At 45.9% G+C, this 23,090-nt stretch overlaps 1 protein-coding gene across 3 annotated transcripts in view; it reads right to left on the bottom strand.

Moving 5' to 3' along the window:
• The window catches only part of GDPD5 (glycerophosphodiester phosphodiesterase domain containing 5), a 191,619-nt gene that overhangs the window by 135,627 nt on the left and 32,902 nt on the right, over positions 1 to 23,090 (bottom strand). The window lies entirely within an intron of this gene.

Raw genomic sequence — 23,090 nt, 5'->3', positions numbered from 1 at the left:
CAAGCCGCTGCTTCACAGTTAGATCCGAGTAGCCAAAACAAACTCTGCCTGCTGCTCAAAAACTTGCTGCTTAAAGCTTCTCCTGCCATGGGGGTAGTTCCTGTGCAATAAACCTCTGTGGCTCACCAAGAGAGACCTCAAAACACAGCTTCCCTTTTGCCTTGTTTGCTTGTCTCCTCTATGCTAGTCTCTATTGTTAACAAGGCCCATGAGCCCGATCTCCCACACCTCCACTATTCTTAAAAACAAATAAATCAATCTAAAAAAAATCAGGTGAAACCACAAACAAGTTCTGCAGTTACTGGTAGAAGCAGGCAAAACAGATAGGACATGGGGACTTTTCATTGAGAGGAAACTCGGGATACTTTCGCTCCCCTCTGCTAAAGGCTTTCTGGAAACTAAAGTATGAGAAGAGTTTGTTCTTCAGGAGGGTGGTGGAAAGAGGGGGAACAACTTATGAATTGCTCACATCTGCAAATCTGAAGAGGTTTTTTGCTTTCAAAATTAGCAAAGAAGTTTTACGCAGCCCAAGAGGTGCAAAACCCCATTCTTCCTTGCATAGAAAGTCAACTGCTAGCCACTTCAGAGACAGATCGTTGGGAGGAGCTGAAAGTACCCAAACAAGATAGAAAAATGTATGAAGTGACATGGATAGAGCTGATCCTACCTCAGGGTAGCTGGTGGATCTGTCAAAGATCTGCTTCCATCTCTGAGTCTATGTCATACGGGAAGCCCAAGTTGGGGTGCCCATGGGAGGGCATCTCCTGTGTTTGACAAGAAAGGCCAGCAAACATCTGGCAAGATAGGCTAGCGTACAGCATAAAAAAATTATGTTACAGCAATGGCATAATGATGAATTCAGTTGTAAGCAAAGCCCCAAGAGTTCCCTCCCCACCCCCAAAAAAACCAACAAAGAAAGAATAGAATAAAGATTGATAAAGGCAGTAACAACAACACCCTGAATTCCCATGCCAAGGAGTTAATTATTCCTATAAACACTCTTCCTTTCATAGTGCTTGCTGGCTGAGAAAAGCCAAGAGTCTCAGTGCTGCAGCAGGGTCACCAACCGCAATTAGAAATGCAAACAGTTTCACATGTAAAGCTACAGCAGCCCAACTGCTGCACGATATTTACACCATGAGAGAGCATACCTCAACCCTACTGAGCCAACACTAACTTCCAAGCTAGAAACTGCCAGAAAAACAGTGGACTTCAGCAGACACCAAGTTGCAGTTTTACTGTCCAAGAACAAGCCAACTAGATTTTCCAAGCAGGCCTTGCCAGTTATTGCCTTGAAGGGGCTGCTCAATGGCATCCAGGGCCACCAAATAAAAAAGGTCACAGCATGTTTTTGTCCTATAGAAAGATGGGTCTAACATGTTGAGAAGTTCAGGCACCAGGAGGTGCTGATGGTTAAAGAGGAGGAGCGATGAGGACATCCTAGTGCTGTTCAAAATGAGGGCTCCAAAACTCTTAGCTAGATCAACCAGAAGAGATGCCATTCACTTTGCTAAAGTTTTCCTGCATTCAAGTAGTGTTCCAGCTAGCGGGAACAGTGGGGTTTGGAAAGAGGGAAGGCAGCATCCCAGAGGCAGTCGGGAGTTTCTGTGTTACAACAGCCAACAGTTTATGCCACTGCCGGTAAGTGGTGGAGAGACCCTGGGGAGGAAACCTCTGGGTTACAGCCAGCACCAAACACAGAAACAGGCTGGGTGCGGAGAGTTTTTACAAGGCAGAGTCCTGAACACACATGAGTGCCTCTGACTTCCCCAGACACGTACAGACACAGTGAGTCCATGGGTCTGGTCTCGGACCATCAGCTTGGCCAGGGAGGAATACATGCAGATCACACTGGAAGTCATCACAGCACATCACGTTGGAGCAGTGGTAAGCACTGCCTTGGCACCATGCCTGGTGGAGTCACCTCGGGACAGCATGCCAGAAACGTTCAGACCAGCACAAGAACAAGGCAGTTCAACATTCAAACAAAATAACAGCTCAACTGTTAAGTGACAACACAAGGAACCAGACAGCACGAGGGGTGACAGTTGACCTTGGCGGAAGACATAGAAGATGAGTTATCTGAGCCACGTAGGAAAGCACCAAACAGCTCTGGGAGAAGTCAGAGTGCGAGGGAGGCTGTGCCTTGAGTAGGACACCCCATGTTCAACCTGAGCACAGAGACAGCCACGGTGAGAGAAGAGAGGAAAAGCCATCAGTGGAAGAAGACAAGACCTAGGAAAGCACAGCTAGATGCTGACGAAAACTCTGAAGGTGCTTAAGCAGAAAGAATTCAAAGATATTTAAGAAATTAAGAAGATTACATAACATTTTTGCTCTCCACAGACTCCAAGAGTTTTACCATCTTCACCAATCTAAAAAAAAGTTTAGATCAAGCCTTCTCCATTTGCAGCACATGTTTTTCCTGTAGAATTAAGTGGAAACAGAACTGGGTTTGAACATGCACATGCCAACAAGCAGTTTCCTTTACAGACAAGCTTTCCCTCCCCCCTCCCCGACTACCCTTTCCTACACACACCCCTGAAGAGTTCGTTGCAATCACACGTGAATTCTATTAGCTGGCCCTCCAAGGGGCAGTTTGAATCTTCTCTGGAAGGTGTTAGCAGCTAAAGCAGAAGCCTCTCCAACACGTCGCTGTAAAGGGCTTGTCGCCTGCTTTCGCTAAGACACATTCCCTGCTGCACTGCCAAAAATTTGGTTTGTGCCAGCAGGAAAAGAAGAGAACTGCGTGAACCATGTCAACAGCACTCATCTGAGAATGAGCAAAATGCCTCCACACCCACTGCACGCACTTTAATTGAAGCAGCAAGGAAAAAAAAAAAAAAAAAACACAAAAACCACCAGCAAGATTCATTTTACAATCAATACTCTGCATGTCTGCTCTACAACTGCTATCCAGAGAATTAAGCATGAATGTCTCTGGCTTAATGAGAGGTGGAAAGTCCTAGTTAAATGGATTACAAGCTCTTTATTTCCTATGATTGATTCCTTCCATATGGCTGCAAGAAACGTTCTTCAAAAAAAAAAAAAGTTCTTAAGCAGCAGAGAAGCTAAAATAGCGAAGGAGCAAACTTGCTTTCACCTACTTGCTGCTCCTTGCCTCCCATTCTGCACACAGTCAACACGTGCAGCACAGCACCGAAATACCCTCACCCATCACATCAGCAGCAGGACTTGCACGCACAAGACCTGCTCCCTCCACATCTTCTGAGATGTCATTTCTTCTTCCATTTCCAAAGCAAATATTCACTGCTCCGTAGCAGTTAGCTGCTCCTCTGTAGCTCCCTTGTTCTACAAGCCAGATGCTGCTTTGGCTTCCTAAACCAAGAGCGCATAAATTAATTTGATAAGGCTCTAATCACACAGCAAACTCCTTCCCACTACAAACAAACTGGATGTGCTGTGGCCAAAGTAACCAAAAAAGACAGCCAGCAGGATCTGGTGACGTGAAAGACTCAAATAAGTCAACTCCAGCTCCCTGATTATGGAGAGCTTCTGGCTGTAGCGCTTTTCGTTTCCTTCTCGTTGCAACTAGACCAGTTTGGAGCAATCATCGCAGACCATCTGACACTGGGAAGGCCTTATAAATATTCACTTTTGGATAGCGCAGTTTAAAAAGCCACAAGCTATTTGTTATGAAGCCCAGGAGAGTTCAGTAAGCAAAGTCACCCTGGATTAGGAGATTAATACAGAAGGATTGTTGACTGATCATTAGAAAATAGGCATGGGGTGGGAAATACCAAAGTTCTCAGCAAAAGCAAGAGCATGAGTGCATCTGATAGGAAGAAATGATGGGAGCCACTGCCGCGTGCCTGGAAACGCCCGATGTGACATGAGCTCTGAAAATAGTCTGAAAAGTTCCCAGCAGACATGCGGACCACATCGCTCAAACCTGAAGGTCCCACTTCTGACTCGGGAAGGCTCTCAATGCTAGAGGTATGTCTGGAAGGTTGCACAAGGTCCATCCTTGGAGGTTTTCAATACCTGGAAGGACGAAGCTCTGAGAAACCTGGCCCAAGCTCAGTGTTGACCCCGCTTTGAGCAGGGTGAGATAGAGCAGAGCCCTCCCGACAGGGTCAACAGGTCCAAGATTAAATGAAATATCAAGTGCCAGCCCACACAGGAGCTTCAACTTCGAGAAAGACACGCACATGTAGGTTTCTCAAGCAAGAAGCTACAGCATGTCCTGGAGGCCCTTCTCATAATCGAACACTGAACTCACATTGCCCCCCATAGCTATTCCAGTCTGTGATAAAATCATCCCCTCCATTCTCATGAGTTGTCAGGGCAGACTCACACAATTGGCTGTTTCCATTTCATCACCTCCACTATAGCTTTCTGCTCACTTGAAAAACATGGAAACAAAAACAATATCAGAAAAATGAGATATTCCCACACCCCTTCCTCTCCTCCACCCCTGTTTTGATCTTTTGACTCCTGACAGAGCAAGGGCTAACATCCAGTTTACCCTTCTTCTCTTTTCAAGATGCTCAATAAAGCACAGGTTTGTCTCGCATTCCTAAAGCCTCTTTCCAGTTATTACTGAACTCTTTCCAGTTCTGTCTAAACAAGTCTGTTCAACGAAAGGAGACAGACGGGGCAGCTTCCCTCCCAGAGGATTTACAAGCTCAACCTAGACGCTGCACCATGAATGAAAATTGCATCTAAGGAAACAAATGGGTAGAGACAGACAGGTTACAACCAACCCATCACACAGTTACTCAACGCCAGGTAAATATTGTCTTGACTGCTGATGCGCATCATCTTTCAAAACCTGGGAGCTGATCTTCTGGAATACATGAATAAGGACAAAGCGATTTTACAGTTTCCAGCAGCATAAGTCTTTCAGAAGAGAATTTTCTCAATTGACTTGGAAAGCAGTTGTGACGTTCTCAAATGCTCCTCACTTTCCAAAGAGCATCTCAAAATGCTGGTCAAGGTCATTCTGACATTAGAAATGACACATCAAGGAAAGAGGAGAGAGGGTGAAGTCAGGAAGGAAACCGCCCCTCCATCCACAGGGTGACTCCCAGAGTTATCAGAGGACACTCACAGTCATTTCCAACCCATGCCTGGAGCGTCCTGTTCCAACAAAAACAAAAAATAAAACTCCATCTCTCAGTTACATCAGCTACTATCTTGTTTTCGTCATGGAAAGGACCAGTCATGAGGGATTCACAAACTCATTTACTGATGAAAATCCAAGACCTATTAGTCAATGTGCTTCCAATCATTTTTGAGAACTTTTAAAACAACGAGCATTAACCCAGTCCATTCCAGCACCCTCCCCAACATCACTGACATTCTGCCCAACCGTTACCAATGGCACCACCACTCAGCACCTCATCACTAGCAATGAGCAAACCGGCAGATCCAAAATAATCATTAGCATGAAACAACAACATCTACAGCAAACTGCCTTCATAGCAAGGCAGCTGTCTTCCCTCCACCCCCAGGGAAAAGCTAACCAGGAATTATTTGGGTAGTCAGTAAATAAAAGAATAGGGTAACCATGTAACTTGTGAAATGCCGAGCATTGCTGCTCATCCATACAGCCATTTCCAGGTCTTTCCCCCTCCTCATTCACAACCATCAGGTGACTGATGTCAGTCAGGCAAAGATATCCAGAGCAAACTATGGCCACGTTGCCATGAGCCTGGGGTCTGGGGATGCTGGCGCAAAGCTTTCCATCCAGCGTGCCTCAAAGCACTCATACCCTTTCAGGTCATTGCTTATGTTCCTCAGCCTCCTGCTACAGAGAACATGGCCTTGAGGAAAGACCCCAGGGGGGCTATTAATACATAGCTATGTAGTTTGGTGGGAATTGCTTCCAGCCCAGAGCAGCTGTTATCCAAACATCTGGAGCAGCTAAGCAGCAAGTCCCATAAGAGCCCAGAGGCCAGGAGGCAATGCCACCAGTATTTCTCTTCCCTCCCCTGTAAGACACTGAGCTTTCTAGGAACAGGCCTCAAAAAGGAGGGGCTGAAAATTCACTTTTCTTAGGTAGCTCTGTGACATCGCAGTAGTGAAAAGAAAATAAAGTACTCGGATTTTTACCAGGGCAGAGTGCTCAGCATCACAGACTAAAATTCAGTTACGCAAATGTTCAGTCAGTGCTAATAAGACTGACCACAGGGACCATGCGTTCATTCCACAAGATGACCTTTCCCTTCCTACCTAGGAAGACACAGATGTCACCAGAAAGACAAGGACATTCCTCAGGGCTGACCTTTGAGCACCAGATAAGAAAAAAATAAAATAAAAGGAGGCTTCCTGCACATCTTTTGATGAGCCATGCCTACACATGCATCCAGAAAACAAAAGAAAGAGGTGCTAGTCTTCAAGGCTATGCTTGCTCTGAAGACAGAAGTACCTACCCAGGTGGGTCAGGCACCTCACATCTGGAACATAGCCCAAAAAGCTACCACATCCCAGGAAAGCAGAGGACGACTTCACAGAACACGGAACTCCCACAGAAAAGCATTTCTTTATTCTCTCTCACACACACCCCCCCAGGGTTTGTTTATTAAGAGGTTCCCAGGAAAATTAGCTTATGTAACTTGAAAGAGCAAGTCAGCTGCACACAAACACCACATTTCCAGGATTAAAAGGCTTTCAGTTCAGCCTACTTCACTTAAAATAAGCCACTCTGGGTTTTCTTCTTCAGTCATTTCAGATTCAGAACCTGCCTCGATAGGAACGTTGAGGGAAGATACTGTCTGCAGAACACAGGCAGATTTCCTTACGCTAGCCAAGAGCTAAAAATATCTTTATTTTCAGTTTATTTTCTGAAGAAAACATGGTGTGATTACATAAGTGTCTCTGTTCCTGTCCTCCTCTGCTCTCCCCTACCCTTCCTTCACTCCCCAAGCAACAATGCCCTGGAGCATCAGCCTCTTCCAACCTACAAAGCGGTTACGCTCTAGCAAGCTCTCCAGAAGAATCTGCTGCTGGGTGGGAAAGGATCCAATCAACCTCTCCCCCAGGAGAAGAGCAGTTCTAGTTCAGCCTGCTGTCAAAGACTAGTTAGCACATACAGACGGAGACATGAAAGGATGAAAGTGGGCAGATTAAAGATTTGAAATTAGTCCCAAAGAAGCTAGACTTCCTTCGCTCTTGGGTCAACATTTTTTGGTTAAACAGTAAAATATTGAGACTACTTCACAATAAATTACTTGCTGGATGGATAGCCAAGACAGTTTCTGCCCCTCTCAAACATAATGAAAAGGTCCTGAAAAAATACTGGCATATTCTTCAAATTAAAAGAAAGCACCAAGAACCCAAACCAGTATCTCTGCAAGAATGAATTCAGCAAGAAATTTTGGGATTAGGCTTTATAAGCATTAGAAGCAAACAAACAAAAAACCTACGCCTAGAAAGACCATCAACCTAGAATGACATCAAGCAATACCTTTCTTTTTGTTGGAATGGTTCTTCTGTATTACTGAAACTCAACAGCAAACCAACATAAAAATTACCATGCCATGGATGAGCACACCTGAGTTCACAGCTACCAGTATCCAGACTGGATAAACCAGAAGGCTCTTCATTCCAAAGGAAAAGAGCTGACCAAGAAACAAAGCAAATGAAAACTACAGAACTGGAAGGGTTTTTTCCTGAAAAAAAATGGTAGCTTCCAGACTAGTACATTTGGAAAATACATATGGAGTAGAAGAGAGAAGGGGGGTATTTATCTCTCTGCCATTATGAGAGACTGTAGTGAAAGGCTGCAGAGGGTTTTTCAGCTGGGTAACTGGTCAGACTGGAGGAGACAAGAAGAAGATGGAATTAGGAAATATAAGTCAGATATAGGTGTAAACACTGGGGAGGCTGTGCCTGATGGTGCAAATACAGCAAAACAGGGAAAGCAGCATCTATTTACACAGTGAGGAAGAAGACAAGGAAGAATGCCAACTCTTCACTGATGCTTCAGGCTGCTAATGGGAAGACATGCAGCAGGAAAACAAGGACTGCATTTAGCGAGAATTATACAGATTTGCACAAGGCTGTAACAAAATGCCCTATATTAACTGAGTAAAGAGCTACCTGAGGGGCAAGAAAAAAAAGGAATTCACCACAGACCATAGTTTTTATAGATCTTTGTTTACACCAAATTCAGAAAATCCCCCTCAAGCACACTCCAAGCCAGCCAACCTTCTCTTCCAAGTATTCCAGGGAAAAACTCCTGAGGTCAATCTCTTTCCCAGTCCTTGCAAGGCACTTACAGGGCCTACACAACCTCCTCATTTATAAAAATGGCCAGCATCCTTCTAGTCACCATAGAACAGTTTGGGTTGGAAGAGACCTAGATCACCTTGTTCCAACCCCCCTGCCATGGGCAGGGACACCTTCCACCAGCCCAGGTTGCTCAAAGCCCCATCCAGCCTGGCCTTGAACACTGCCAGAGAGGGGGCAGCCACAGCTTCTCTGGGCAGCCTGGGCCAGGGCCTCATCACCCTCACAGTGAAGAATTTCTTCCTCATATCTAATCTAGTCCTCAAGGCCTCATTGAAATCAGAGGCAGAAGGGATTTGCAATGGCATAACAAGTTAGCAAGTCAATTCATCGTCAATGAGAAATTGAGACAAAGGCAGGAGGGTAGGGAGTCACATGTGTTTCATGTATCATGCTCCCAAATCTGGCAATCTAGCTCTTTCTGCATGTCTTAAGAACTATGTATGAAGTTCAACAAGGCCAAGTGCCAGGTCCTGCACTTGGGTCACAACAACCCCATGCAACACTACAGGCTCGGGGAAGAGTGGCTGGAAACCTGCCCAGCAGGAAAGGACCTTGGGGTGCTGGTCAACAGCCAGCTGAACATGAGCCAGCAGTGTGCCCAGGTGGCCAAGAAGGCCAACAGCATCTTGGCTTGGATCAAGAATAGTGTGGCCAGCAGGAGCAGGGAGGGGAATGTGCCCCTGGACTCGGCACTGGTGAGGCTGCACCTGGAGTGCTGTGTTCAGTTTTGGGCCCCTCACTACAAGAAGGACACTGAGGGGCTGAAGCATGTCCAGAGAAGGGCAATGAGGCTGGTGAGGGGTCTGGAGAACAAGTCTGATGAGGAGCGGCTGAGGGAGCTGGGGCTGTTGAGTCTGGAGAAGAGGAGGCTGAGGGGAGACCTTCTCGCTCTCTACAACTACCTGAAAGGAGATTGTAGTGAGGCAAGGGTTGGTCTCTTCTCCCAAGTAACCAGTGATAGGACGAGAGGCAATGGCCTCAAGTTGCATCAGGGGAGGTTTCGATTGGATATTAGGAAAAATTTCCTTCCTGAAAGAGTGGTCAGGCCTTGGACCAGGCTGCCCAGGGAGGTGGTTCAGTCCTCATTCCTAGAGGTGTTGAAAAAGCACGTAGATGTGGCACTTGGGGACATGGTTTAGTAGGAATGGTGGTGTTGGGTGGATGGTTGGACTTGATGATCTTAGAGGTCTTTTCCGACCTATGATTCTATGATTTTCAACTGAAAACAGGGAATCTGACAGTAATGCTCTATCTGCTTCACCACTGCAGGAGTTTCCAACCTCTACTTCCCCCTGCATCATGAGATGTGAGCGTCATGGTCTAGGGAAGGCATGGGAGACAGAGCTTTCAAGTTGCTTGCCAAAACTAGAAGACTTTGCTGTCCCAGCTGGGACACAATTTGTAAACCAATACGGGTATCTTCACATCAAGGTTACTATTACAGTCCAGCTGAGGAGTGACAGCAGGTCTATCTGGCTCCTGGCTGATTGGACAGTAGCTTGAATTTCTCTGTCAATCTCTAGCAGACCATTACCTCCAACAGGTCCTTCTTTGTTCACAGTAAAATGATCCATTTTTTATTCGGTGGGCTTATCAGCAATGTTTGACTAGTTTTTTTCCATCTCTGCTATCTCTTAAGCTGGTTTAAGAACACTTATGCAAGAGACCTTCTAGGTTACAATGGGAGAGAAGCACTTTCTTCTCTGACCTGAATTCTGACATCATTTGCACATCTTCCAGATCTCTATTGGCCCCAGCCTTACAGAAGCTACTCATTTCAGAGATGTACAACAAGCAACCTACCTCCCCCAAATTAAAGTATTTTAGCTATTAGACCACAGAGCACTTTCCTAACCAGGCAGCAACTGTTTCTCCTGCAAAGACACTAAATGGAATGACTGAGAAATAACACCTAAAGTAGTGTTTTACCTTTTCCAGCGTGATCAAACCACAGCTTAGCTATCACATAAATCTAGTTGCAGAAGCTATTAAGCCAAGAAAGCTGGGAAGAAACAAATACATGCATCTTCAAGTCAGCAAGAAGCTGATCAAGAATTCCCAAGCGTGAACAAGACAGAAGATGCCTAGCTCACAAAAACAAGTCATTCTAATCTCTGCACCCACTAAAGCTAACCAAGTTAAACTAGTTACCTTCTTTGGCTCTTCTAAGCCCACAGATGTGAAATGAGTGACATGAATCACTTCGCGTATTCTTCCCACGCTCTCCAAGTGAGCCACTGATTCTACTACTTTTACTTCAAAGCAGGTCAAAAGAAATCCAAGCAACTGCTAGATAATGTCTCCTCTTCTAGCCAATGCGAAGAAGAGCACTTGATTTTTTTTTTTTTTTTTTTAAATTCTGTTGTGAATTGAGTATCAGTCACACACAGAGCAGACCTAGACCCCTTGGCTCCCACTTCTCCACATCATACAGGGCAAGGTTGTGGTAGTTCCTGCTTATCTAGCAGTGCTTTGAGAGTCGGCCGACGCATCTGACATCATACCAGGCTCTGGCAGTGCACAAGATCCAGCTGGCAGGGTTATTCAAGCAGCTTTCTCTTCACATTATTTCACAGCTGACCTGAGCAGTGGTTGGACTAGATGGCCTCCTGAGCTCCCTCCCAAGCTGCACTATTTATTCTGATTTTACATTTATGTACAGAAATCATTTTCTTCAAGGAATGTAAGACTGCCAAAAATCCAGGTTTAGCATTCCAATAAGTTCTCAGAAATTACTTGACAGTAAATTACAGAGGAATGCTTTGTATTCTCCAGACTGCTTGATCAGAGCCAGGCTTAAAAACCCACTCGACCCCAGAGCAGCACCTAGCTTTCAGCACCCAAAACCTGCCCTTACAAGGTAGCCAGAATCCATGTTCTCTAAGCTCAGTTCACTTCCAGGAAGAGCATCCACACAGAAGAAGCTGAGGCAAAAGGATTTAACTCCTTTCGAGCATGCTTGGGAACACTGGAGCCCTACAGCTCTGGATATATGCTTGTGAGCCTTCATTGCCTTATCTCGTTAATCAAGGCAAAATATGGTCCTGTTCTGCAGAAAACACAGCTGGACTCTGTTGCCCATTGCACCAGTCCTAGGCCGTCTCCCACCCAGGGCTGCCACTGACACACTGGTGTCAACTGCATTGTGCAAGCATATTTATGAGCAAGGCACATCCATGCGCTGAGTGATGCCATCTCAAAGTATCATAAGTATCACGAGGGTGGTGAGGCACTGGCACAGGTTGTCCAGAGAGGTGGGAGATGCCCCATCCCTGGGAACATTCCAGGCCAGGTTGGACAGGGCTCTGAGCAACCTGATCCAGTTGAAGATGAGCCTGCTCACTGCAGGGGGGTTGGGCTAGATGGCCTTTAAAGGTCCCTTCCAACTCAAACCATTCCGTAATTCTGTGAAAACACAGAAAGCAAATAGAACAAACTATTTCTTGCTAGCCAATGTGGAAAAAAAGGCTTTTCAGGATCTTGAAAGACCTCAGGTGCTGTATTTCCTTCACAGACCCACGCCAACTTTTCTCCCATTATCAAGCTGCTGTAGAGAAGCAAGGAAGGCAGTGCTCAGGCAGCTTCTATACAGCAAAGAAGTTTTGGAGAGGTGTCTTTGCCTCCTGGCCAGGGAGAGCACAACCCAGTGACCTGGGAAAAAGACCACCACTTGTGCTATGTTTAGAAGTGACTTGGAAAGCACACTCAGGAGAATTTAGTATTTTCCCTTTTTCCTCCCTTTTTAAATGGATGTTTCTAGCGCTTTACCAAGTTTTAAACCAGCCTGAGGTTTACAGCCAACATATAAACTCCCAAGAAGTGCGGCTGGTCAGGATGGAAACATCTTTTCCAGTGTAAACCCCTCAAGCTGGCCATGTTGACCAAAGTGCTGTAAATCACCATCTTCTCTCTCTTTAATCCAAACTATTAACTTTAAGCTTTCTTAGTAATTTTTGATATCCCAGCAAGTTGGGGTTTTGGATCACACTGCTTTCCAAGAATGCCCATTTCTCTCTTCAGCAGCACAGCAACTGCAAACTATCAAGTAGCCTGTGAGACTCCAGTTAAGTCCTCACCCCTTAGAGCTTGGATCTCCCCCAGTAGTATTTTGAAAAGGGTGATACAGTTTCACTGGGCTAGAAAACACACTGTCCCAATATTACTAATATCTCGTAAAACCAGCTTAGCTTCTAGGCATTTTCAAATGGAGTTGTTTGCTGTTCCGTCTTCTGCAAAGCTCTCAAGAGCTTCACATTTTCTCCTTTTTTGTTCCATTTAGTCTCAACTGACTGAAACCTTTCTTTTTTTTTTTGCAAACAGCTGATAGCACCTGCTTCCAGCAGCAGGGACAAGAGTAAGAGCATCAGTGCACCCATTTCTATTCTGGTGATGTTACACAAGCACCTTCTTCACACACCACCTACGCTTTGGTCCTCAATCTGTTTGGCTTCACAGCACCCCTCTAGAGTGAAAACACGGAGGCAGCTCCATATCTCGTCTAGCTCCATCTTTCAACATGCTGTTCATGTTTCTTTTCACGGCTTAATAAGGTTTTGTTCCCCAAGCTGGAGAAGCATCTTTGCCACCTAGCACTTGTTCAGCCCACAGGTGTGAACCCAGCATATGCAGCTTGCTCAGCGCACCCAAGCTCAAGAACCCTCTCCGTAACAGGTGGCTCAGTTTTTATGGGGATGCAAGCGTGATTTCTCTTAAATCTCTCCTTGAGCTCAAAGTAGACATTTTAAACACAGGCTCCTGAAAGCCCCTGGGTTTCCTCCTTAGCTAAACCGACATGTCAAACCTGTCGTTTTTCAAACTTGCACACGAACCCCTAGGCCATTTACTTGACAGATCTGCAAATCTGACGACCCCAACTTTGGTGGCTGGCCTCCAGGTACAAAAAAAAAACCTCAGATAGACATGTTTTAGAAACTGTAGAAAACAGTAGAGCCAGCCATTCTTTGGTAGTAGGGTACTTAGTAAGCAGCACCTTTCGCTAGCATGGGATCCTTCCCAGTAGGGTTCAAGGGAAATTTCTTCTCAATTTCTTAATCTTCATAGAAAGCCCTAACAGTCTTGCCTGAAACACCTGAACTACATGGCAGCAGATAATCCTGCTGGCAATTAGGTCCTGGCTGCAAAGAGCTCCACATGGTCCACAGCCAGCACATAGCTAGATTGCACTCAACTTCAAGGTAACGAGTACATCTCAACACTACGCTGCTGTCTGCAGACCAGACCCAAGTTAGACCCGGCCTTATGTCCAGCCAACACAAAACAGGCTGCTGGAGGCCCCGTTATAAATTCCCTGCACTGACAGTTCCCTGCCTTGCACCAGAAGGCGGCCAACCAGTCCCACTATCCCACCACCACAGAGGTCAAAACACAGCTGGATGCCATAGGCTGTGCTTAAAGCTCACAACACTGGTTTAGTCTCTCTCCACCATGAGCCACTGCCTCCACATTATCTATGAAAAGTTTCCAAAATATAGGGCTTCTTGACTTTCAGATAGGAACAGACTCAGTGGTTGTGCCACTAAGGTCACATCACCCTGTTAAGGAAAGTAGCACGGAGGGGAACATACCATATATTTCAGACGGCCTTGCACATGGGGAAATGGTTTTGCTTTCTTCTATTGCTAGATCAAAAGAGTTGAGATGACCCTGAGTTGGTAAACCCCAACCCTATGCCACCAGCTTTCCCATCAGATTCCCCAGTTCCTGGTCCCTTCTTCAGAGACTTAAGGAACTAGACAAGGTGCAAAGTAACAGGATCTCCTAGGCTTGCTTGGAAAGGATGCAAAGGCTTCTGTTATTACATTATCTTCACAACTGAACTCCCTGCAGCTTGTTTTGTCTGTCCCCAAGAGACCTCTTCTACAGAGAAATTACATCAAGACGCATCCATTCTGCAGCAGCACAGTGAGGCCCTCGCAGAAAACGTTGAGGTTTTTATGCACAGATAACGGCATCTTAATTTTTTCTATCAAGACAAGGAGATAAGAATAGAGATTTGGGGATTTTTATTTATTAAAAAAATAGTAATTAAAAATTTTATAAGGGAGCAAGCTAAATAGTTACAAACTTCTGCATCTTGCAGGAGCCAGTATCCCTAATCTTCAGAGCTTCCTCCTGTTATCAACATTATTTCAGGATGAGCAAAACACACAAGCAGCAGCATCCTCAGAGCATCAGCTCCAGCCCCTACCAGAATCCGTGGGTATCGCTGGAGGAAGGAGCAGAGCACACAGAGCAGACCAGAGAACAAACGAGACAACAAATCACAGAGGCTTTCACTACATCCAGAGTGTATTTCAGAGCAATGTCATCCTTGCCACTCTCTTTGCTCTTACAGGAACAGCTTGAACTTACCAGTATATAGGATTTTTCCCCCTTTTCCCCCCTCCCACTCAGGCTATCAAGTGGAAATGATTGAATGAAAGCCCTAGAAGGGTCTGACATGCTCATGAGCACCTAAAATGTAGCAAGGGCACGCAAGGAGGTTTGCAAACTTTTCCTACAGCCCACCCATAAAGGACATTATTACAATTGTTACACTTACAAATCACTTCTTTTCCCCCCCCCAAGACTGTTAACATCCTGGGTCTGCCACATTCTATGGTAGGTTTCAGAAGAAACCTGTTATCTTGGTTGCTTGGTAACCCCAACCTTTCTCTACAGACTCTAGAAACCAACCAAACATGACAAGATGACCTTTTTAGACATCAGAATAAGCCTGGGTTTTATTTAGGAAAATTTAGCAAGTGGCACAAGCAAATTTCAAGCTTCTCCTGTATCACGCTGAAGGCTGCAGAGCCAAACGGATCATCTGCTTTGCCCCAAAATAAAACCTAAACAATCTGCTGGAGCTGACCATTGAGTGGGAGAAAAGCAGATATGGCATCAGCTCCAGCAGATACAGAGCAAACATCAGCCAATCCCAGTGTCAACGATGCCATTTAAACAAATATCACTGCATTTCATTTAAAAAAAAAAAGTCACCTCTCCCCTACCAGCTCTACTGCATTAGCCTTTATCACTGCTGTGACAGGTAACTCCTGCCACATCTCCAGCACAGGGCTCCTCCTAAACACAAAAAAATGAGAGCTTTTAAGAGGACAGTCAGTATTCTTGGCAAGAAGTTTGAGATTTACTTTTTTTTTTTAATGGCACATTCATGATTTGTAACAAACATCCGCTACTACGGAGGCTGAAGCACGAGACTCCCAAAGGCAGGAGCCATCAGCAGCTTTTCTCCCTCCTTTATGAAGTAAATGCTCTCCAGAATAGTTTCTCACTACCAAGTTCTTCATCTTCAGCTTGGCAGCCATAAGTTGTATTCACGATAATTTCTGTCTTTTTATTATGACAGTCCCGAATTCTTCCTTTAAGTTACAGTGCAGTTTATTAGCTGAAAGGATATCCAGCTGCAGTTATTGCCTAGTAGGAGCTGAATTGATATCCATTCATCATCCCCCTGCTTACAAGATCACACAAGAAGCCAAAGTTCATCATTGATTTCCTGCTAAAATCAGGTCCTAGAGGCAGAAGCAACTCATCATACATTTTAATCTTGCTGAGCTTTGAAATTCTCCTCATGAGATGGTTCAACTGACACAATTTGGAATCTTGCAGCAAAACTAGAAAAAGAAGGTGGCCAAGAGTCCACCTGCACCACAGCTCTAACATTTTGCACGCTGTTATCGACGCAACACGGAGATAAGACTCCAGATCTAGGCCAAGGAGGGCAGATTTCTGCATAGATTCAGCACCCATTGAGCTATTCTTTGCAGCAATCTGGGTGCTATTCAGCGCACATGGAACAGGTTGAGACATTTGCCCAACGTACAAATACCACTTGGGCATTAACAGCTAAACGGAGAGAAGCAAGAAGTTTAAGAGTTCAGAATAATACTGGTTTCTTTGAGCCACACCTGGAGATGAAGGGCAGGTCAGAAGCAACACAACACAGAGAGGAAAGCTCTTTATAGAGACAGGGTTCTTGAGCAAAGGGTAACAAGACTTTCGTAGCAATCCTGCTTGACCACAGCATCATCCAGGGACAGGAACCACCATCTCAGTTGCAAAACCAGCACATGATTCCCCTTTTTGTTTGCTGGAAATGGGAATACACGATGGAGGAGGCAAGTTGCAGCCACAAAATCACGTTACCTTAAAAGTCCCTATAAATCGTGACGGCGGAGTGCCCTGGGTGGGGAGGATGAGCTACGTTCATGCACACACACGTGCAGGATGCGTTTCGTCTCCGAGGATATTTCAAGCGGAAAGACAATAGCCCCTTTCTGCAGCACCTCTCCTCCCCGGACAATCTTTTACACGCCCACGTGCCACGCAACTCTGCAAAGCGCTTCTCAGCATGCAGACACACTGCTTTTAAGACACGACAGCACAATTAAAAACTTAATACCCGAAGGGAACAATAGGACATCCGTATGGATTAACGTGAACAGCAGGCTGGATGGCAGGTACGCAAGGGAACAAAAAGAAATCAAACGTGCTTTCGTTGCAGTCACTGCAATTCCCAAACCTACCCTCAAATTAAGTTCCTCCAACCCTTTAAGAAGACTCAGACTCTATCTTCTATTTACTTTCAAGCAGCCTTCCTACTATCCAGGCTTGAAGACGCGAAAGCCCCAAGGACAGAGATTAAATACCAGGGCAGGATGGGGAAAAGTTCAGCTCCCAAAAGGTCATTCTTGCACAGACACATCGCAAAGCTGCTGACACTTTTTGACAGCTAAACGTTAGCGAAAAAGGCACAAATGGGAACAGACGTGACATCGCCGGCTGTTTGTACAAGCCTCAGATTCAGGTTGCGTAAAGCAGATACAGTAGGTAAGCCACCCTGAAACCTCCGTAAAGTGATTTTGGGGCTAGATGTGCGTACATGCTACAAAAAAATACAAAGCAAAAGCCTCGGTGAAATATTGTCCCTACTTAAAAAGCATAGTGAAAATCCACGAAGACAATGATCATGTCACATTAATATGGTTTCTATCACTTTTGCCTATACCCGTCTTCAGACCATGCTATTTGCTCTGTATTCCAAGCTGAAAAAAAAGCAAATAGGCCCCTAGAGAATATAACCACAAAAAGCCCACAGCAAAAGTCACCTACACAGATGAAGTGCGACCAGAATCATGCAGCAGGTTTTTCTTGCCTTCTTTCACAGGCTGAAACCCTCCCCTAAGAAAAATCACCCAATTTCAGGAAGTTATGTTACATTCCCCTTTTTAGCTAGATTACTAAAAAAAACTGTTAGAGACTGAATCATGCAGGAAACTGAACCTTGTTTTCAACTGGGCAAAAGAAAACAGCAATGAGAGCTAGAAATCCTAACAAGACACCCTCTCACTCCCAAAACTACAAGACAAATTGCCATCATGCTACAAGGCAACACACACGTCATGCACAGACCAACCCTGACGTGGATGGATGGTGGCCCTTTGCACCTTAAAAAAAAAAAATCTATATATTCACACAAGGATGCTCCCCACCACAGAGCCCATCTGCTAACCCCGCTCTCTGGTCCCAGCCTCCGCACTCATCACACCAGACCTCATCTGGCACGCCTGGTATTTCAGAGCGCTGTTAAACAAAGCTCTTTTTTCCCCCCTCACAGTGCACAAAACCATGACGAAACGATCCTTTGACTGCCCTGCAGCACTTCAGCAACGCTCAGATGCTTCTCCGGTTGCCTACTGCACTTGAGCTCTTCTCCCCCTCCCCATCAGGACATTGCAAACCAGCAACGAAACACAGAGAAGCACCGAAAAGAAATCTCACCATCATGTTTGCAGCATGGATGATTTCATCCCAATTACTTGCTCTTGTCATGCAAAAAGAGCTACAGGAGAAAATTCAAATCCTGATCCAGGCAATGCAACAGCCAAAAATGAAGACACTGCCCCAAGCTTTTATTTCTGATTTTTACGTGCTGGGATCAGCCCTTCAGAGTCTGAGGAGTCTCCCAAAAGCGCTCTTGGACAGAAGACACACATTGAAGCCCAATTGTACATCTGAATTTAAGACTTCACCCTCCGATTCAGGGGAGCCCAAGGAACACGCATGTACAGGAACAGCTCATTTAAAAAGAGGACCCGAATTTAAAAAAAAAGAAAGAGAAGCGTGCAAGTTATGCAGAGAAGCCAGGCAAAGAATGCAAATTCTGACCTACTTCTCTCTCCTGGCTTGGAGAGGGCACGAAGCAGCCGCTATTGCTGCTCCACAAGCACAAAAGATGAGCAGGAGCCCTGCCAAAATTTCTGCAGTAATGCCTCCTCCAGATACAGGCTTGCTCCATGGGGGCTGCTCGCAAGGCAGGGGCAATCGTCCTTCTGCCCAGGCAACATGACCACAACCACCTGGTCCAGCAGCAGATGAAGTCAGGGTGGGCAGGGGTCTCTGAAGAGCTTGGATTCAGCTCTCGTGCCAGCAGTATTTCCCACCGGACTCCTCTGCCAATGCCTGCCTCAGTTCTGCTACAGGTAGGATGGGGAAGAGCAGTGTCTTCCAGGCAGATGGGAAGTCAGGGGCCTTCATAAAGCCCCTCTCAAAGCCAGCCTCCAAGATGAGAAGGGCGACAAGGACAAAGTCATTGAGGTGATGGGCACATTTGGCTTGACTACAACACCAAATGGACACCATGGACAGCAGTGTCTTCTCTGTTCAAGATCCACATGAAAACCACCTCCAAGTGCATCAAGCCAAAGGTGCAAGGAAAATACCAGAGGAGAGGAACAGGGAGCCAGAACAGAAGAGTTTCACTCAGCAGCTCCTCCACTGGAGGAAATTTCTCACTCTTGTAATGCAAGCTGAAGCTCTCAAACCAGATCCTCACGCTGGCCTACTTACCTGAGAGTCATTGACCTGCTGCAGGGAAGTCACTGGCCTTCAGCCACTTCTCACCTCAGTAGGATAGAGTCCAGTCAGCCCAGTTAGTGCAGCCAGAGGTGAAGTAGAACCAGCAGCATTCACACAAGATTCACCCTACAGTACTTAAGTTCAGAAGGTTCAGATTTTCTATGCACCTGCAAAAACTGAGAGCAATCTTTAACAGGGGTCATGAAAAGTCTTCTTCCCAAGCTACTCCACACCATTCTATAACAGAAAGCCTTGCAAAGGAAAAAAAAATGTGATCTCACACAGATGGGAAATGATTGGGTTAACCATCAGCTTAGGTTAGATGGGTCCAGGAGACATGTTATTGCAACATATTTTCATTAAAGCACCGAGCTGTTTCAGCACAAGGTGGCACAGAATAAACACCAAGAAGATCCAGTTCACTGTACATAGTCACGTCTTACTTCACCCAGGGCACAGGATGAAGCCAGTGTTTCACAGAATCACAGAATGGTAGGGGTTGGAAGGGACCTCTGTGGGTCACCCAGTCCAACCCTCCTGCCAAAGCAGGGTCACCCAGAGCAGGCTGCACAGGACCTTGTCCAGGCGGGTCTTGAATATCTCCAGAGAAGGAGACTCCAAAACCTCCCTGGGCAGCCTGTTCCAGGGCTCTGTCACCCTCAGAGGGAAGAAGTTCTTCCTCGTCTTCAGCTGGAACTTCCTCTACTTCACTTTGTGCCCGTTGCCCCTTGTCCTGTTGCTGGGCACCACTGAAAAGAGTCTGGCCCCATCCTCCTGACACCCACCCTGCAGATATTTATCGTCATTTCTAAGGTCCCCTCTCAGCATTCTCTTCTCCAGGCTGAACAAGCCCAGCTCCCTCAGCCTTTCCTCATAGGACAGACGCTCTAGTCCCCTCAGCATCCTCGTAGCCCTCCAACAAGTTTGCCAGTAAGCTCCCAGCGTATCTCACACTAGAGCAGTGCTCGGATGGAGGTTACTGGATGTTCCTGTCTCATTGCAGCCAGCTGAAGAGACTTTGGGACAAGCAGGCAAGCACTGAGCCTAGCAGTTTTCAGACAGCTCCAAGTCTCACCACATTCCCAGTACCAGCACAAAGGCACACGGTGCCCACAGTAGGAATCACCTGCCAAATCTCAGGTCATGGGAACATGAGCAGCACAGGCAGCCCCACATCCCAAGCATCTAAAACTGTCTAGTGATGCATTTCCAGAAACGCACTGGTTTCTCATCAGTTCTTGATGTGCAAATACTATTGTATATTATACACATTAATCTCTTAACAACACAGTCAAACCTATATTATTCAGCATCTCCCAAAACTCCCAGTTGGCACAAAAGCATTTATAGATGAAGCCATAAAATCCTCTCTGTACTGGCCAGCAAATTGCAATTTCTGCCCAAAGCCTACTGCAAACTTTGATTATAGAGAAAGCTTTGTTCAGCCAGTCTCCTTCCTTTCCCTCGGGAATCCTATATGCCAAAAGACCAATAAATGCTGGTAATTTATTATGTGGAAAGATAGTCCTGCAAAGTAAGAGAGAACTGAGAGCTAAGCCAAGTTTGTGTTTGAAATGGTCACAGAGCCCTGCGGTAGCAAGTCAAATTTGTTGCTCCTCTGTTTATACGCACATAAATCTTTGGGGGTGAAGGGATGTAAAGTAGAGAAGGATTATCAGCATCACAGGAACGCCAGGGAGAAAGATGTAGTTCAGATTTCAAGACTGTTCAGGGATTGTGTTGCAAGAAAACAGAGGAAAAAAATCAAATTTTCAGTAATAAGATAGCTGCAATTTAAAGAGTCTGTTTATCAGCATTGATTAAGGAAAGATTGGTTTCCTGCTAAAGGACAGCAGGTAAATAACCACAAAATCTCAGAGTTCTCATCCCTCATTAGTAGACACCACTCCCTGGGCTCTGGAGGCATCTCTGGTATAATTCTGATATTTAAATAAACAAGAATTAGACACATGGTATTTGGGGTTCTTCCAAGTAACCCTCCAGCGGACAGGGGATTTGGTATCCTGTTCATCACCACCTATGCAGATACCGAAAGCACAGCCTGCCAGATGAGCACGCATTTCTCCCCAGCCTCTCCGGCAGCATTCAAAACACCACCTGGATAATTTATCTGCCCAATTCACCTGCCCATGCCTTTTCTGGAGGGCTGCAGGCAGAGAATCCTGCCTGCATTTCAGTTAAGCACCCTACACAGAACAGCCTTCTCCAGCTTCATGGGATGCAGCTTACAAAAGTCTCCCTCTCCCGCCCTACAGAAGAATGAGTTGGGATGTTAAACAAAACACTCCATCCTTCCCATGAAAACCAGCCTGTAAACAGCCCAAAGGTTTAGACAGGTACTTGGGATGTGCAAGCCTTTCAAACCCATGTTGTCTTACTCCCACATCTCAGGCGAGCCGCCTGCCTCATCCATCAACAGCATTTCTACTCCAACCAAGAGGAGAGCTCTCAGCTCCAAGATGGGGAGTCACCAAGCACATTATGTCCCTGCTGCTTTGATTTTAGATAGCAAGCAGATATTTAGAAGAGCTCCCAAGGTCTGTCCTCATTTGAACCACTGCTACTGGAATAGCAAAGACATAGGGCTTGGAGATACTATACCACTCAAAAATAATTGTCTTCAGTAGCCTCACTGCCCTGTCAGCCACCTGCCAAACCCATTTGGCCATATAGCTTCACCAGCCAACTCCCATCAGGTTTCTTGGCAGCTGCTGGCTTGTCTTCGCAAAGATACGAGATTCTTTGCAAGCAGGTCATTCAAGGTTGCTGGCAGGACTCTGCTGCCTCTACTTTCACCCACACCAACGCTGGTGCACCAAGGCCCCGAGACAGCTCTGAGCAAGTCAATGCATTGAAGCTGATTAGCTGCTGATGAGATGTTCTCATCAGGGTCCAGGTAGTTCACCCTGCAAGGACTCAAGCATCACATGGACACCTTTGGTTCAGAGCTGTTCAGCATGGTGCTCCCATGGAAATCTGTCCTCACCAGGTATTGGGCAATAAGGACATTTAACTCTACATCGATATTCTTTTGTTTGGAGGAACTGAAGATACTGAACTTGTGTATAAAGAAGAACAAGAGGGGAAAAGTGTAACACAAGCAGCTAAGTGTTTTGGACATGGCAAACACCACGTGGGGGACAGGAGCAGACCGCAGGTTGACAAATGAAGCAGACAGCCTGAGTCTTGGTGTGGCCAGCCACATAGCAGACATTTGAAAGAAATAAATATGCACTGCTGCCTCCACCTGCAAGGACATGGTAGGAGATCTACTGAGAGAAGAGGTAGAAACGCTCAATTTCATATCTACTACAACTAGCCCAGGAACCAAATTCTCGCCTCTGATACTGCACTGTCATTGTGAAACACATGCTTGGCAGCATGAAAGCAAGGCAGGATTTCTTCCTGCACCACTTTGTGCCTTTACCAGCCCTCAGCACAGCTTCTCATTAGCTCCTGGACCCACCTGTGCACCCACTCCCAGTCTTCATCAGGTCACTCACAGGCTCTCTGCTTTCTGCAGGGAGTAATGGCCTTTCCCCAGGGGTTTGCAGAGGGCCCAGAGAGGGACAATCAGTTTAGTTTTATTTGCTGCAGCGCAGTAGAAACCGTTAAAGGTGTTATTTTTTTGTGTAACAGTGCTAGTTATTGCAGGAACGCAACAACACATCCACTCAAAACAGCCAGCGAGTCAGACAATCCCGAGTTCATACTGTTCCTGCTCCCTGTTCTTCATCCTTTGAGGAAAACGGCAACTGTTTCTCTAGGAAAGGCACAGCAATTTGTGCAGGAAATCCAACGCACAAGCTGTGCTGCCTGCTGAACAAAGCACTGCCAGTAGCTTGGGTCACTCTGCTTTATTCTTTTCCTCAAGCTTTTCTCCATAACTGAAGGCAAAGCTTTTACTGCAGGCAGAAATTCTCAGG

Source organism: Opisthocomus hoazin, chromosome 1 (genome assembly GCF_030867145.1).
Source record: "Opisthocomus hoazin isolate bOpiHoa1 chromosome 1, bOpiHoa1.hap1, whole genome shotgun sequence".
Classification (NCBI taxonomy): Eukaryota; Metazoa; Chordata; class Aves; order Opisthocomiformes; family Opisthocomidae; genus Opisthocomus; species Opisthocomus hoazin.
This window is presented reverse-complemented; position numbering and strand designations above follow the sequence as displayed.